The following is a 15527-nucleotide window of genomic DNA, read 5'->3' on the forward strand; positions in this document are numbered from 1 at the left end:
CATAAGCACATGGGTCACAGCTATCCTTAACTACTACTCTCTATTTCCTCCCCTATAAGTAATTTATAATTAAATGTGCTACTTACCCTTAACTCCATTCCCTTTTCTTCTACTGTCTTCTGTATGGTACCTAGTCAAAGACTTTGGGAAGGTTCATGTACACATCCATGACATTTATGCCATCCACCATACCTGTCATCTCCCCAGAGAAGGTTAGATTCTTCTCCAATTGATGGGCAGTATATTACCATGGTGATACCTTCTTCCAGAAGCAATGTGAACATGGATCCAACCTGCTCTACACCAACCAACCTCCCAGCCATAATGCACTATGGATGGGCTAAAATGGTGCAGAGTGGGGACTCCTTACTGGGAAGAAAATCCAGCCATCAAAAGCTGTTGGCTAGCATGATTCCAGCAATCCCTATAGTGCCAAGAGCACTTTAGTGGGTGGCACCAGGAATGTAAGCAGGCACAGGATGAAGGACCCATGGAGGCTGACCAAGATAAGTCTGGGGTCTTTTGCAGGGAGGGTTTGGAAAGTACAGAAGTCCAATCTAAAACTATGGTGCTAAATTTAAACAAAGGGAATTGTGAAGGTATGAGGCATGAACTGGCTTAGATTAGAAGAAGTCATGACAATAGGCAATGGCAAATATTTAAGGAATGAATGTATGCTTTGTAACAATTATACATTCCCTTCTGGCACAAAACCAAAACAAGAAAAGCAGCCCAGCCATGGCTTAACAAAAATTTCATATTAGATCCAAAGAGTAGTCCTATAAATTTTCTAAAAAGAGTAGCAAGCCTTAGGATTGGAAAAAGTTCAGTATTCAGATTGATTAAGTGAGGAAAAATAGAGTATGAAAGTGAACTTGCAAATAACAAAAAGTAGATTGTAAAATCTTCTATAAGAATATAAAAAGAAAAAGATTAGTGAAAACAAATGTAGGTCCCTAATAGTCAGAAACAAGAAAATTTATAACAGAGAAAAAGAAAATGCCAGAGTGATTAAACAACTACCTTAATTCTGTCTTCATAAAGGAAGACAAAAATAACTTCCAGAAATGTTAAGGAATCAAGGTTCTAATGGGAAGGAGGAATTGAAGGAAATTAGTATTACTAGAAAAATTGTGTTGGTCTCTTTACGTAAGAAAATATATACCTGCCATAAATATCATGCAACAAATGTTCACTAGGCTGAGTCAAGGGAGGAGAGGGTTCTCTATTGAGGAGAGATTGGGTTGATCGGAATTTAGAAGACTGAGAGGAGATCTCATTGAAACATATAAAGTTCTGTCAGGGACAATGTTTCTTATGACTAGAGTGGTCAGAACAAGGGGTCATGGGCCCAGGATGAAAGATAGGCAATTTAAGACAGAGATGAGGAGAAACTTCTTCATTCAGAGTGTAGTGAACTGTGGAATTCTCTACCACATAAAGCTGTGGAGGCCAAGTCACTGGATGTATTTAAGAAAGAAATAGATTAATTTCTAGACACTAGAAGGAAGAGAGTTGGAGAATGGCATTGAGATAGAGGTTCAACCATGCTCATATTGAATGGCAGAACAGGCTTGATGGGTCAAATGGCCTATTTCTGTTCCTGTTTTTTTTTCTATGTTTCTATATTGACCATCTTTAAAGAGACGGAGATAAAAGTTTTCAGATTTGATATACATTTAGTACAAGTTAAAATTTAAAATATAGCAGCTCTTGAACCATGCTGGTACTAGTGTTCTAGTGAGCCACATAGCTAGGGATGTAGGGAGAGCTTTAAACTAAACAAGGAGGGTGAGGGTTCAAGCTTAGCTAGATGTAAAAAATCAATGGATAGGACCAAGGCAGGAGAGCAAAATAATAATGTGGAAAATGACAGTCAGAGACAGGCTGGAAGAGACAGAGAGAAAAGAATCAAAGGAAACATAAACAGTCAAGACCTGATGTTAACAAAGGATAATAAAGGCAAAACAGAATGTTCTGTATTTGAATATACGTAGCATTCATAACGAACTAAATTAATTGACAGTACAGTTTGAAGTAAACAGTTATGACCTGATAGCCATTACAGAGAAAAGGCTGCAAGATGACAAGGGTTGGGTCCTGAATATTGAGGCGTATATGATACTCAAGAAGAAGAAGGTAAATGTAGAGGGGTAGCATTGTTAATCAATCATGGCATTGTTGCAATAGTTAGAGAGGATTTTGGTTCGGGAGATCAGGATGTAAAATAGGATTGAGTGGAGATGTGGGATTGTGGGGGAAAGAAGTCTCTACTGGGAATGGTCTACAGGCCTCCTAGCAGTACTCGCAATGCAGGCCAAAGTACACAAGAAGAAATATTGGTTGCATGTGATAAAAACTCAACAAAAAACATGGGTGACTTTAATCCACATATAGACTGGAAAAATCAGATTGGCAGTAATGGATGAGGAGTTCATAGAATGCTTTTGACATTGTTTCTTGGAACAACATGTTCTGAAACCTACCAGAGAGCAAGTTATATTAGACTCAGTATTGAGTAATGTGACAGGATTAATTAATGATCCCAAGGTAAAGGCACCCACAAGTAGCAGCGACCACAGCATGAATGAATTTTACATTTGAATGGGAGAAGTGTGGGCCCAAGACTAATACTTTAAACTGAGAACCATAGGATCCTATAGTGCAGAAAGAGGACATTCAGCCCATTAATCTGCACCAATTCTCCAAAAGCACATGCCACCCAATCCCTCTCCTCTGCCCTATCCTCGAAATCCTACACATTTACCATGGCTAGTCCAGCTAACCTACACAGCTTTGGACACTAAGGGAGAATTTATCACGGCCAAGTCAACTAACCTGCACATCTTTGGACTATGGGAAGAAAACAGAACACCCAATGGAAACTCACACAGGCATGCAGAGATCAACCAAACTCCACACAGTTGGCCGAAGCCAGAATTGAACACAGGTCCTGGGACTATGAGAAAGCAGTGCTCACCAATATGTCACCTTGCTACCCTACTTAAATAAAGGCAACCGTGTGGGCATGAAAGCTGAGCTAGCTGAAATGAACTGGGAAATGAGACTAAAGGATACATCAATAGAGAAGCAATGGCAGACATTTAAGGGGATATTACTGAATACTCAGAATAAGTGTGGGATTTTCCAGCCTTTCCCACTAGTTGGATCTTCCAATCTTGCTGAAGGCAATCCCCCCATGGTGGGTTCTATGGCAACAGAATAGACAAACCATACAAAATACCATAGACCTCCACAGGAATAGAAGATCCTGCCAGACGCCAAAAATTCAAAGTGTAGGTTTCACCATCCGTGGTTAACCAAAGAAGTTAAGGAATGTATCAAACTTAAAGGAAAAGGATATCATTGCTGAAAGATGAGTGGCAGGTCAGATGATTGTCAGAATATAAAGAACAGCAGAGAATGACTAAAGGGTTAAATCAGGCAATAGAAATTAATGTATAAAAGGAAGATGGTTCGAAATGTAAAAATGGATGGCAAGAGTTTTTACAGAATTTAAAAAGGAAGAGATTAAATAAATTGAATGTAGATCTAGGTAGTGACAATTAGAAATTAAATATTGATAATAACAAAAAGGCAGATATACTGTTTCTGTCTTCACTATGGAAGACATAAAAAAATTCCAGCAATGATTGTAATTCAGGGAGAAAGAGGAATTTGGTGGAATTACAATCATAGGAGGAAGTGGTACTGAGCAAACTGATGGAGCTGCAGGCTGACAAGTTTTTGGGTCCGGATGGACCTCATTCTAGGGTCTTAAAAGAGGCAGCAATGAGGCAGTGGATGCATCGGTATTAATTTTCCAAAATTCCCTAGATTCTGAAAAGGTTCAATCAGACTGGAAAGGAGTAAATATAGTATCTCTCTTGAAAAGGAAGGGAGGCAGAAAAATTGGAAACTAATCCAGTTAGTTTGATATCTATCAAGGGGAAGGTTCGAATCGATCATTAAGGAGATTGTAGTTGGCTACTTAGAAATACTCAATGTAATTGGGAAGAGTCAGCATGGTTTTATGAAAGGGAAACCAGGTTTAAACAATTTAATAGAGTTCTTTGAAGAAGTAAATTGTGCTGTGGATAAAGGGGAACCTGTAGACATGCTGTACTTGGATCCAGGACGCATTTGATAAGGTGCCACATCAAAAGTTATTGTAGGATATAAGCGCTCATGGTGTAGGGGGTAACATTTCAGCGTAGATTGAAAATTGGCTAGCTAGCACAAAACAGAGGATGAGGGCTCTTTGTCGATTGGCAGATGTGATAAATGGAGTGCCACTTGGGTCTGTGCTCAAGCCTCAACTATTTATAACTATATCAGTAACTTAGGTGAGGGGAGTGAAGGCCGGGTAACTAACTTTGCAGATAACACAAGGATTAGTAGAAAAATATATTGTGAAGAGGGCATAAGGAGGTTGCAGGCAGATATAGATAAGTTGAGTGAGGGGGCAAAAATCTGGCAGTATAATTTGGGAAAATGTGAAGTTGTTCGCTTTGGCAAAAAGAATTAAAAGGAAGAGTATTACAGAAACAGAGAATGACTGCAGAATTCCGAGGTGCAGATGGATCTAGGAAGTATATGATTCCCAAAATGCTAGCATGCAGGTACAGCAAGTAATCAAGTAGGCAAATGGAATGTTCTAGGAATTGAAAATGAAAAAGTGAGGACATTATATTTCAGTTATACAGGGCATTGGTGAGACCATATCTTAAATACTGTGTGCAGCTTTGGTCTCCTTATATAAGGAATGATGTAAATGCATTGGAGGCAGTTCATGTTTCTTCAGAAGGAACTCTTCAAATGCAGACAATAAAAACTATAAGAAAATTTACTCCAACTTACAAATCAAAGATAGAGTTTAACAAAGAAACTTCATTACTCCAGACTTGGGGCCATGCCCCAAGCCACTCCAAATTCCTTACAATTCCCAAAAGGTTCTTATTTCTAATGAGTCAGCTGACCATCACATCATTCTGTAATTGGTTCCATGGTTTACTGGATCAGCTAACACTTACAGCTTATAAATACTGGTCACATTACATCCAATTCAAAGTTGTCACCGATTAATTCTAACAGTTCGGAGGAGGTTTACTAGATTGTTTAAAGTTTATTTATTTATTGGTGTCACAAGTAGGCTTACATTAACATTACAATGAAGTTACTGTGAAAATCCCCAAGTCGCCATACTCTGGCCCCTGTTCTGGTACACTGAGGGAGTATTTAACATGGTCAATGCACCTAACCAACATATCTTTTGGATTCTGGGAGGAAACCAGAACACCTGGAGAAAACCCACGCAGACATGGGGAGAATGTGCAGACTCCACAAAGGCAGAGACCCAAGCCGGGAATCGAACCCAGATCCCTTGTGCTGTGAGGCAGCAGTGCTAACCACTGTGCCACTGTGGTCCCCATCATCATCATAACTCCTGGCTAAGTCAGGAGTTCTATTCGTAGACACGCAGGGTAGAATAGGTGTAGGGTGATGCAGCGGCGCGGGCTTGTTGGGCCGAAGGGCCTGTTTCCCGTGCTGGGTTGTTCTTTGTTCTTTATATCATCCTCCTCCTCACCGTCATGCTAAAACCAGGCCGAGCTTCATTTCCTTGGAATTAGGATGTCTGGGGAAGAGATGGAAGATTGTGGCTGAGCGATTCTAAATGGAGATACCAAGGTAGCAGTGACAGCTTCCAACCTTGCACTGGGAAAACGTTATCAAGATCGCCGTATCTCACAGTGAAGGCTCAGTGAATGCCTACTGGTTTCATTATCTTCCCATTGTAGGAGATGAGGGGCTTTAAAGTGGGGGTGCCCCTCCAATGTCTTGCTTTATTGGCATTATGTGCCAATTTCTTCTGCAAGCATGTTGAGTGAATAAAGGTAATCTCAATTATTGAAGAGAATGTGCCAAGTTGACAAGCTGAAGCAAAAGTTATGGGGTTATGAAGCTGTTGATGTAGAGGAAGGTGTTTTAGCCCTGAGCCCTGATGCTTGTTGTGGGGGAAGCTGGATAGACACAGTGCAAGATGCTTGGGGCATCAAGGACTAAGGGGTATAATCAAAAAATTAGAGCCTGTCCTTTCAAGAGTGAAATTAACAAATACTTACACAAAAAATACAATATTAGTTATTAATTATATAAAAAGAGTTGATGGATTTTCATTAACCAAAGATATGAAAGGATAAGGGGCAAAAGTGAGAACATGGAGCTAGGTCACAGAATCTCGTGGAATAACAGAACCGACTCATGTGATTTAATGGTCTATTGATGTCCCCATGTTCCAAGTAGTAAGACAGCAGTATGCAGGACTCACTATGAAAGTGTGTCTTTAAAGGCTGGCAGGTGGCCATTTCAACCACTGGAAAATTGGACATAACTCTGCTTTGGCTGAGTCATCATAGCCATGACTGGATTTTACAGATCTCTGGCAATTAATTGAACATGGCATTCCTTTAGAGATAGCCTTCAAGAGTGACTGGCTGATCAGATGCCTGGCACCTCTTGAGTTTCAGCAGTGCCACCAAAAGTGATAGCCACTGCTAGTACTACAGCTAGCCCCACTGCAACATCCATGGAGCAGGCCCCAGAACTGAGGTGAGGGAGGGCCCATTAGGCAAACACAAGGAGGAAGTGGGGTGATCGCTCATCAAGGATGGGAAGTGTTTTTGGTCTTGCTGCCAAAGGGGTCAGTGGATCATAGGATGACTGATTATGAGGTTAGCCCGCAAAGAGGCTGCCAAGGTATTTCTGATGGTTTCCCCACTTGGCAAAATGCCCACCCCATTACCAATATTATACCAGCAGCGACAGGAAGAGGCTTGTAATTGGCCCTTAACTGGCCATTTAAGGGGCTCAATTGGTCAAAGCGTAAGCTGACCGTCTGCCATCTTCCCCACCGCTGGTAAATGTCAGCATTACTGGGTAGGCGATGGAGACGCCACCCTCAATGCCCGCTTCCCTATGCTTCTCAGCATGTGCCCTCGTAAAATCCTGGCCTGAGAATGTGAAGGCGGGTTGATGTTCACGATTGTCAAGGAAGTAGAGACAGAGGTGTCCCCTGTGTTATCCTGCCTGCTTTTAGACCCTATACATAAATATTAATAAGTGTAACTCTCATTGCAATAATATAGTTCAGATCCCCAAATTGGTGATATTTTTCAGCTATTTTCTTGAGTTTCAGTCTTCCACTTTTACTATCCTGCTAATTAAACACCACAAACAAGAGTTGTTACCCACACCTAACCACGTGTTAACAAATAAGTTCCTAATGTGCAAGCCTGCAAGTTAGTATATTACATCCAGAAAAACGAAAGATTCCACTGATACCAGCAAGTTATTTTAACAGGGGAATCATTTCCAACACTTCTTCTGGTGGGCTGGCCTGTCAAGATTTTTAGGAAAGTGCAAGTAATAAATACTACTTTTTGCATTTCCGTTTTAGGTATGAACTTGCTTTCGATAATTTAGAACTGATTTTCTGTTACATCCAGAGAATGCTCACTTGTCTGGTACAAAGCCCAGAAAGGCACCGCCATCAACAACAATTATCGTGGTTGAATGTCTCCTATGGCTGCTGCAGCAGTTGATTCCCGCATTCAACTTTAGGGATGTAGAGATCCTGGAGAGAGTGCAGAGGAGATTTACCAGGATGCTGCCTGGTATGGAAGGGCTGTCTTACGAGGAAAGATTGAACGAACTTGGGCTGTTTTCCCTTGAGAGACGTCGGCTGAGGGGGGATCTAATAGAGGTTTATAAGATTATGAAGGGGATAGATAGAGTAAATGGTGGTAAGCTTTTTCCGCTATTAGAAATGGATAGAACGAGGGGTCACGGGCTTAGGGTGAGGGGGGCTAGGTATAAGACAAATATTAGAGGGCAGTTTTTCACGCAAAGGGTAGTGGGGGTGTGGAATGCACTGCCGAGTAAGGTGGTGGAAGCAGGCACGCTAGGGTTGTTTAAGAGTCACTTAGACAGCCACATGAGCAGGCTACATATAGGGGGATATAGCAGGCCTTACTAAACATTGTAGGCTTGGGATTACGTTTTTGCCTCAGGGATGTTACAGTCTTTGCCTGTTTAATAATGAATTTTTTTGTCTCCACAGGCATTTAAGTCCAGCAAGGGGCATGCATGCGGCAGGTTGTAGTGGGCTGCTCTTGGACGTTGCTTCGGGAGTTGCCTATTGCTTCATGTCGTCGGTGTGCTTAAACTGGACCATCTCGAAGGCAACATGACAGCTCAGAGACTATCTCTGTTGCTGTGCGGACACATGGATTTGGGCCTGTGTCTGTGGGAGTTTGCATGTTCTCCCCGTGGTTGCGTGGGTTTCCTCCGGGTACTCCGGTTTCCTCCCACATCCCAAAGATGTGCTTTTAGGCTGATTGATTGGGTACTAAATTGTCCCTATATTGGACCTCCCTGATCCTCGCACATTCGGCGTAGACTAAAATCATGAATAGGTCACTGAGACAGTGGGACGGCGGCACAGGCTCGTTGGGCCGAAGGGCCTGTTTCCCGTGCTGTGTTGTTCTTTGTTCTCTGTTCTTTGTTCTAAAGACCCTCCCGGAGGGCAAGTCTGTTCTGGATGAGTGTCAGGCTCAGGTTAGTCACTGAAATTTGGAAATTCAGGTGGGGCCATTTTGTCTGAAGCAGGGTTGATCATTAAGAGAGTCCTGACTGACCAACATGTGGGGTAAGTTTGGAAGGAAAAAAAAATTGATTCCATTCTGTCATTCAATAACAGTTAACATTGTGATATGGTTAATACCATAACTTATAATAAATTAAAGACTCGTAGTTGATTTTGATTTTATTTATTATTGTCACATGTATTAACATACAGTGAAAACTGTTGTTTCTTATGTGCTATATAGACAAAACATACCATTCATAGGGAAAGAAATGTGAGATTGCAGAATGTAGTATTATAGTCATAGCTAGGGTGTAGAGAAAGACCAACTAATGCAAGTAAGTCCATCCAAAAATTTGACAGCAGCAGGGAAGAAGCTGTATTGAGTCAGTTGGTATGTGAGCTCAGACTTCTGTACCTTTATTCCGACGGAAGAAGATGGAAGAAAGAATGTCGGGACGCGTGGGGTCCTTAATTATGCTGGCTGCTTTGCCACAGCAGCAGGAAGTGTAAACAGAGTCAATCAATGGGAGGTTAGTTTGCATGATGGATTGGGCTACATTCACGACCTTTTGTAGATCCTTGCAGTCTTGGGCAGAGCAGGAGCCATACCAAACTATGATACAACCAGAAAGAATGCTTTCTATGGTGCATCTGTAAGAGTTGGTGAGAGTCATAGCTGACATGCCAAATTTCCTTTTCTGACTTCAGCAGAAACTGAAACATGAGATCTAAACTGTCCAGGCATGAGCTCATATTAATGTAAGTTGACAGAAAAAAAGCTTATTCATTAGTCACAAGTAGGTTTTCATTAACACCGCAATGAAGTCACTGTGAAAATCCCCTAGTTGCCACACTCCATTGCCTGTTTGGGGACATTGAGGGAGAATTTAGTATGGCCAATGCACCTAACCAGCATGTCTTTCAGACTGTAGGAGGAAACCGGAGTGCTTAGAGGAAACCCATGCAGACTCAGGGAGAATGTGCAGACTCCACACAGACAGTGACCCAAGCCGGGAATCGAGCCCGGGTCCCTGGTGCTGTGAGGCATCAGTGCTAACCACTGTACCACAGTGCTGCCCCAAATAACACAATCAAGAAACTTCTGTTGGCCAATTGTTCTTTTTGACAAATCTTGTCATGAGAGGTTTGTGTAAAGTCTCTTGGATCAGTTAAATGGACTGTCTCCATGGTGTTCTAGTGAAAACTGACCACAATGATTGGCAACCCCAATTGTGGAAGTGCTCACATCAGACAAAACCCATAAGGTTACACAAGGTCTACAAATCAGAATCAACTAGATAGTGCATGATGAACAATATTCACAACTAACCTCTCAAGTGACGTCACAGAGTTTGTGGGATCCTTGTTATTCACAAAGCTCCTTTTGTCCCTAACGCACAGCTTAATGTGGATCAAGAGAGTCAGCAGTATCTCGTGATCAACATATAGGGGCCAATCTTCAGCGTCCACCCTCCGTCCATCGAAAAGGTGGCAAGGGCTCAAGATACAGCGAAACCCGAAAGCTGCGAATCTCACCAACGAGATAGTGATCTCTGATTTTCACCACCCCTCGACAGCGAGATAATCAGATTCATGCCTACAACAGTGTGAACCTGATTTTAATATATTTAAATGCGATATCATTAAAGACCCTCCTCCACTATATATTCCCCCTTATGTGTACATTCGCACTGCTTTGACGTGACGTCACATTGACGAGAATTACAACAGATTCACCTAGAATGTGAACTTGTCATGGGGATCCCCCCAAGGGTGTATAGGTGAGTATAACCTCCAGAGGGGAGGGACATGGCCAACCTGACACAGGTTGGTACTGCCAGTTTGGCACCATGGCGAGCAGGTTACTCTTTCCTATGATCAGGGCATGCTGGGCTTTGCCAGCATGTATAGGCAACCCCCCCCCCCAACTCTCCCCCCACCCCCACACCCCCAATATGACAGTGTGACAAAGTGCCATAACATCTTTCTTTGTGACAAAGTGCCATAACCTCTGGAGAGAAAATAGGCCTGTGTCTCTGCAGAGAAACACACCAATTTTCAGTCAGACTCTGACACTTTGCCATTTTTGGTAAGATTCTGTGGATAGGGTTATACTCCTACATGAAGCTGGTCTGTGGTTCGTGGAAGGTCATGCCCAGGCAGTACCCTGGTGCTGATAGTGCTGGGTAGGGCTTCCATTGGGGAGGTTCAGGATGGGGATCCCTGGAGGATGTCTTCCAAAAACAGTGCCACAATCTGTCAGGAGACAAGGTTGCTGGCAGGGTAGACTGAATAAGTGTGACACCATTGGTCCCACCCCTTCCTTCCTATTTCAAAGTGCTTGAAAATTTAGTGGGAAAAGCCAGGAAGGCCAGTGTATGCTCGATGGGCCCCTTTTGGCACTGTAGAGAGTCTATGGGCCCAATTCTCCCAAAAAATTCCAAGTGTTGAACTGGCAGGAAAACTGGTGCAAGTCACAATTATTTCTTCAATGGGAGTTCAAACTCAAATCTCCCCACTCTGTGCAATGCAGAGGTCACAATTGTGAATATTATTAAAAGCTCGGGGGCGACAGGGCCTATTCACGCTGGAGATTGGCAGCTCTGGAACTCTGCGCCTGCGCACTGGCCCCGATCCGTCAACCTCCTGTTGGCTGGCCAATTTGGGACCCCGCACTACTCCCCCTCATTCTCCCCACAGCCTGATTGTGCCCCCGATGATCATCCCTGGGCCAGCCTCAATCTCCAGCCTCCCTCCCCTCCCCCCCAGCAATGATGATGCACCTCCCCTGGCTGACAAGCCCTACCAAAGCAGGCAGACCCCCCACCCCGCCACCCCCCCCCCCCCAAAACCCCCACCACCTTTTGCACTTTTGCAGTCAAATCCCACTCCCAGCAGGCAGATTTCTCCCCCTGGCCTGTCCCAATCACTGGTCTCCTTCCAGCCCCAACCGATCCCCATGAGACCCCCCACCTCCACTTATCACCACTCAGCCCTGCCCTCAGTAAGCCCAGTCCCCTTGGTACTGCCCGATGCCTGGTGGGTAGTGCCAAAGTGCCCCCTGGGGGTATGGGCACTTTGCCCCATGGGCAGTGCCAGGCAGCAGAGGTTGGCACTTCCAGAGTGTCCAGGGGGCACCACAAGGCCCCTACCCAACCCCCTGGGGGTCTCTGATTGCCCCCTTTCACTCCAGTGGCATCTCCTGCTAGTTCCCCGAAAGTGGAGAGCTTCTCCACTGGAATGAAATATTCCTGGTGGGGTCGCAGATGCTATCAAGCTCAGAGAATTCAGTCCCGGGCCCGATAATGACATTTAGATTATATGAAAGATGGATTAAAATTACTTACATTAGAACCATAGAATCTTACAGCGCAGAAGGGGTCCATTCGGCTCATCAAGTCTGCACCAACCACAATCCCACCTAGGCTTTATCCCCATTTATCCTAGCTAGTCTCCCTGACACTAAGGGGCAATTTAGCATGGCCAATCCACCTAACCCGCACATCTTTGGACTGTGGGAGGAAACCTGGAGAAAACCCACACAGACATGGGCGCAGTCAGGCAGCAGTGCTAACCACTGTGCTGCCCATGGTCTTCCGCTGGTTTCCAGTGTGATTTTGAGCAAGCATGTTCTCCAGCGATGTGAGACGCACATGCATTGGGAACGTATGCACGAATCCCGTGAAATGGCCAATACACGCATCTCCCAACCCGACACGCCAAAAAATTAGCACGTCGTGATAGGAGAATCATGCCCTTTGGTTCCATGATTCTAAGGCAGCTTGTGGGCTGCTCTCTGCTTTTCCCACCTGCGATATCAATTTGAAAAGAAAAATCATAAAATTCTACCCATAGTTTCAAGCTGAGCTTGTAATGGCATGTGCTCCTCTACATGAGCTGTTGAACAAAGATATTAAATGGAAATGATCTAAACTACAACAAAATGCTTGATACATGCAAAAGAAACTTGACCGGTGATACCACAAAGCGCAACTAGAAGCTAATACGTGAGGTTTCAAACTAAGGATTTGGAACAGTGATCAGTCACGTCACAGATGATAAACATAAGAAGTTCACAGATACATACACTGAGCAAGAATGAACATAACCACACCCAGATAGAAAAGGAAGCGTTGGAATCAGCTTTGGAATCAAAACCAGTTTCTAAAGGATAGAAATGTTATGCTCGTAATAAAGCGCTTGTAACTATTCCTAGGCCAAAGTCTGCAATACTGACAATTGTAGCATCAAGGTGGCAGTGCTAGGCTGCACTCCTCTCATCGTGTGACTACAACACTTAACATCGCAGTTTGAAGCTGGAATCTATGGCTGACGCAATGTCATGTTCATTGTGTGAGGACTCAGATACGGGCTGTGAAGGTGTAATCGTCACAACAAGAGTACAAGAGTCCAACTTTACAATCACTGCAACGGATGTTGCAGCCGAAACTCAGGGATTGGGAAGCAGGGTGAATTACACATCTCTAATCCGTCTCCATCCCCAGCATGCCAAGACGCTGGATTTTCTGAGAGTTGAGGCTTTAATTGACCTTGAGATAGGTCAGCCATCCAATTAGGCAGAGCCAAGGCAAGAAAAGAGGCAGGCAAACTCTAGGTGTTACAAAGAACAAAGAACAACCCAGCACGGGAAACAGGCCCTTCGGCCCAACGAGCCTGCGCCGCCGCATCCTCCTACACCTATTCTACCCTGCGTGTCTACGAATGGAACCCCTAATGTAGCCAGATTCAGGGGAGAATAGTGTCAATTTGGTAAAACCAATCAGCCTAAGAGCACATCTTTGGGGTGTGGGAGGAAACCGGAGCGCCCGGAGGAAACCCACGCAACCACAGGGAGAATGCGCAACCTCCCACAGACACAGGCCCAATTCCATGTATCTGCACAGCTAACAGTGCTAGTCACCGAGCTGTTGCGGCGCCCGTCTACCGGTCCAGGATCAAGCACAAACACCGACACGAAGTACTAGGCCACTCCCGGAACCTCCAAGAGCAGCCCACGCACAACCCACCGTGTGCATGCCCCTTGTTTGACAACAAGGTGGACCTCCACCTGTGGAATAAAAAGACAAAAACGTTAACTTACAAGTCTGCATTTCCGGTGTCTCCCGAGGCTCTGACCCTATTTAATACCCCCTACTATAACCCTCCATCCTCGTTTCGCTCATGTGTCTGTCTAATTGAACCTTAAATGAGTCCAACATTCCTGCCTCCACCACCCTACTCAGTAGCGCGTTCCATACCCCCACGACCCTCTGCGTAAAGAACCTTCCTCTCACATCCAAATTATACTTCTCCCCTCTCACCCTTAAATCATGACCTCTCGTATTTGTATCCAGTCTAGGGAGCAGTCTCTCACTATTGACTCTATCTATTCCCTTCAGTATCTTATATACCTCTAACATGTACACCCTCAATCTCCGTCTTTCCAAAGAGAAAGGTCCCAGTTTCTCCAACCTTTCCTCATAACCCAGTCCCTCCATGCCAGGCAACATCCTGGTAAACCTCCTCTGCACCCTCTCCAGAGACTCCACGTCCTTCCGGTAATAAGGTGACCAGAACTGGACGCAGTACTCCAAATGCGGTCTAACCAACGTTCTGTACAACTGAAGCATTAGACGGCAGCTCTTATACTCTATACCCCTTCCTATAAAGGCTAGCATTCCGTAAGCCTTCCTAACAACCTTCTCCACTTGTGTCGCAACCTTCATAGACTTGTGAACCTGCACTCCCAGGTCCCTCTGTATTTCTATACTCCTAATCGGTCTACCTTTTATCACATAGCTCCTCTCTGCATTATTCCTTCCAAAATACATCACCTCGCATTTGTCAGGATTAAATTCCATCTGCCATCTATCTGCCCAATGCACCAACCTATCTATATCCTGTTGTATCACCTGACATTCCCCTTCAGTATCCGCCAACCCTGCCATCTTGGTGTCATCCGCAAACTTGCTGATCACACCACGTACGCTCTCTTCCAAGTCGTTTATGTATACTACAAAGAGGCGAGGTCCCAGTTCTGAGCCCTGCGGCACACCACTGGTCACTGGCCTCCTGCCCGAAAAGGTCCCCTCCACAACTACCCTCTGTCTCCTATTGCCCAGCCAGTTCTCAATCCACCTAGCTACCTGACCTCGTATCCCATGCGCCTTAACCTTTTCTACCAGCCTACCATGAGGGGCTTTGTCAAACGCCTTACTGAAATCCATATAGATGACATCAACTGCTCTCCCATCGTCAACCGTTTTTGTCACCTCCTCAAAGAATTCTACCAGATTCGTAAGGCAAGACCTCCCTCTAACAAAGCCATGTTGCGTATCCCTAATCAGATCGCAACGCTCCAAATGCTCATACATCCTACCCCTAAGTATTTTTTCCATTAATTTCCCTACCACCGATGTCAAACTCACCGGTCTATAATTTCCAGGGTTATCCCTACTACCTTTTTTAAACAGCGGTACCACATTTGCTACCCTCCAGTCTTCTGGGACCTCACCTGTGTCCAAAGAAGAGACAAAGATTTGCGCCAGAGGCCCAGCAATTTCATCTTTCACCTCCCTAAGCAGCCTGGGATAAATACCATCAGGCCCCTGAGCCTTATCTGTCCTTACGCTACCTAAAAGCCCTAGCACTTCCTCCCTCGTAATAGATATTTCCTGCAACTGATCCACAGCTCCCTCCAAGAGACCGCACGCTACCGAACCCCTCTCCTTCGTGAATACCAACGCAAAGTATTCATTCAGGAGCTCCCCCATTCCCTCTGACTCAATACATAACTCCCCACTTTTGTCCCTAAGAGGACCAATTTTCCCTCTAACTACTCTCTTGCTCCTAATATAGGAATAAAATGCCTTTGGATTTT

Source organism: Carcharhinus amblyrhynchos, chromosome 4 (assembly GCF_965287045.1).
Source record: "Carcharhinus amblyrhynchos chromosome 4, sCarAmb.v2.hapA, whole genome shotgun sequence".
NCBI lineage: Eukaryota > Metazoa > Chordata > Chondrichthyes > Carcharhiniformes > Carcharhinidae > Carcharhinus > Carcharhinus amblyrhynchos.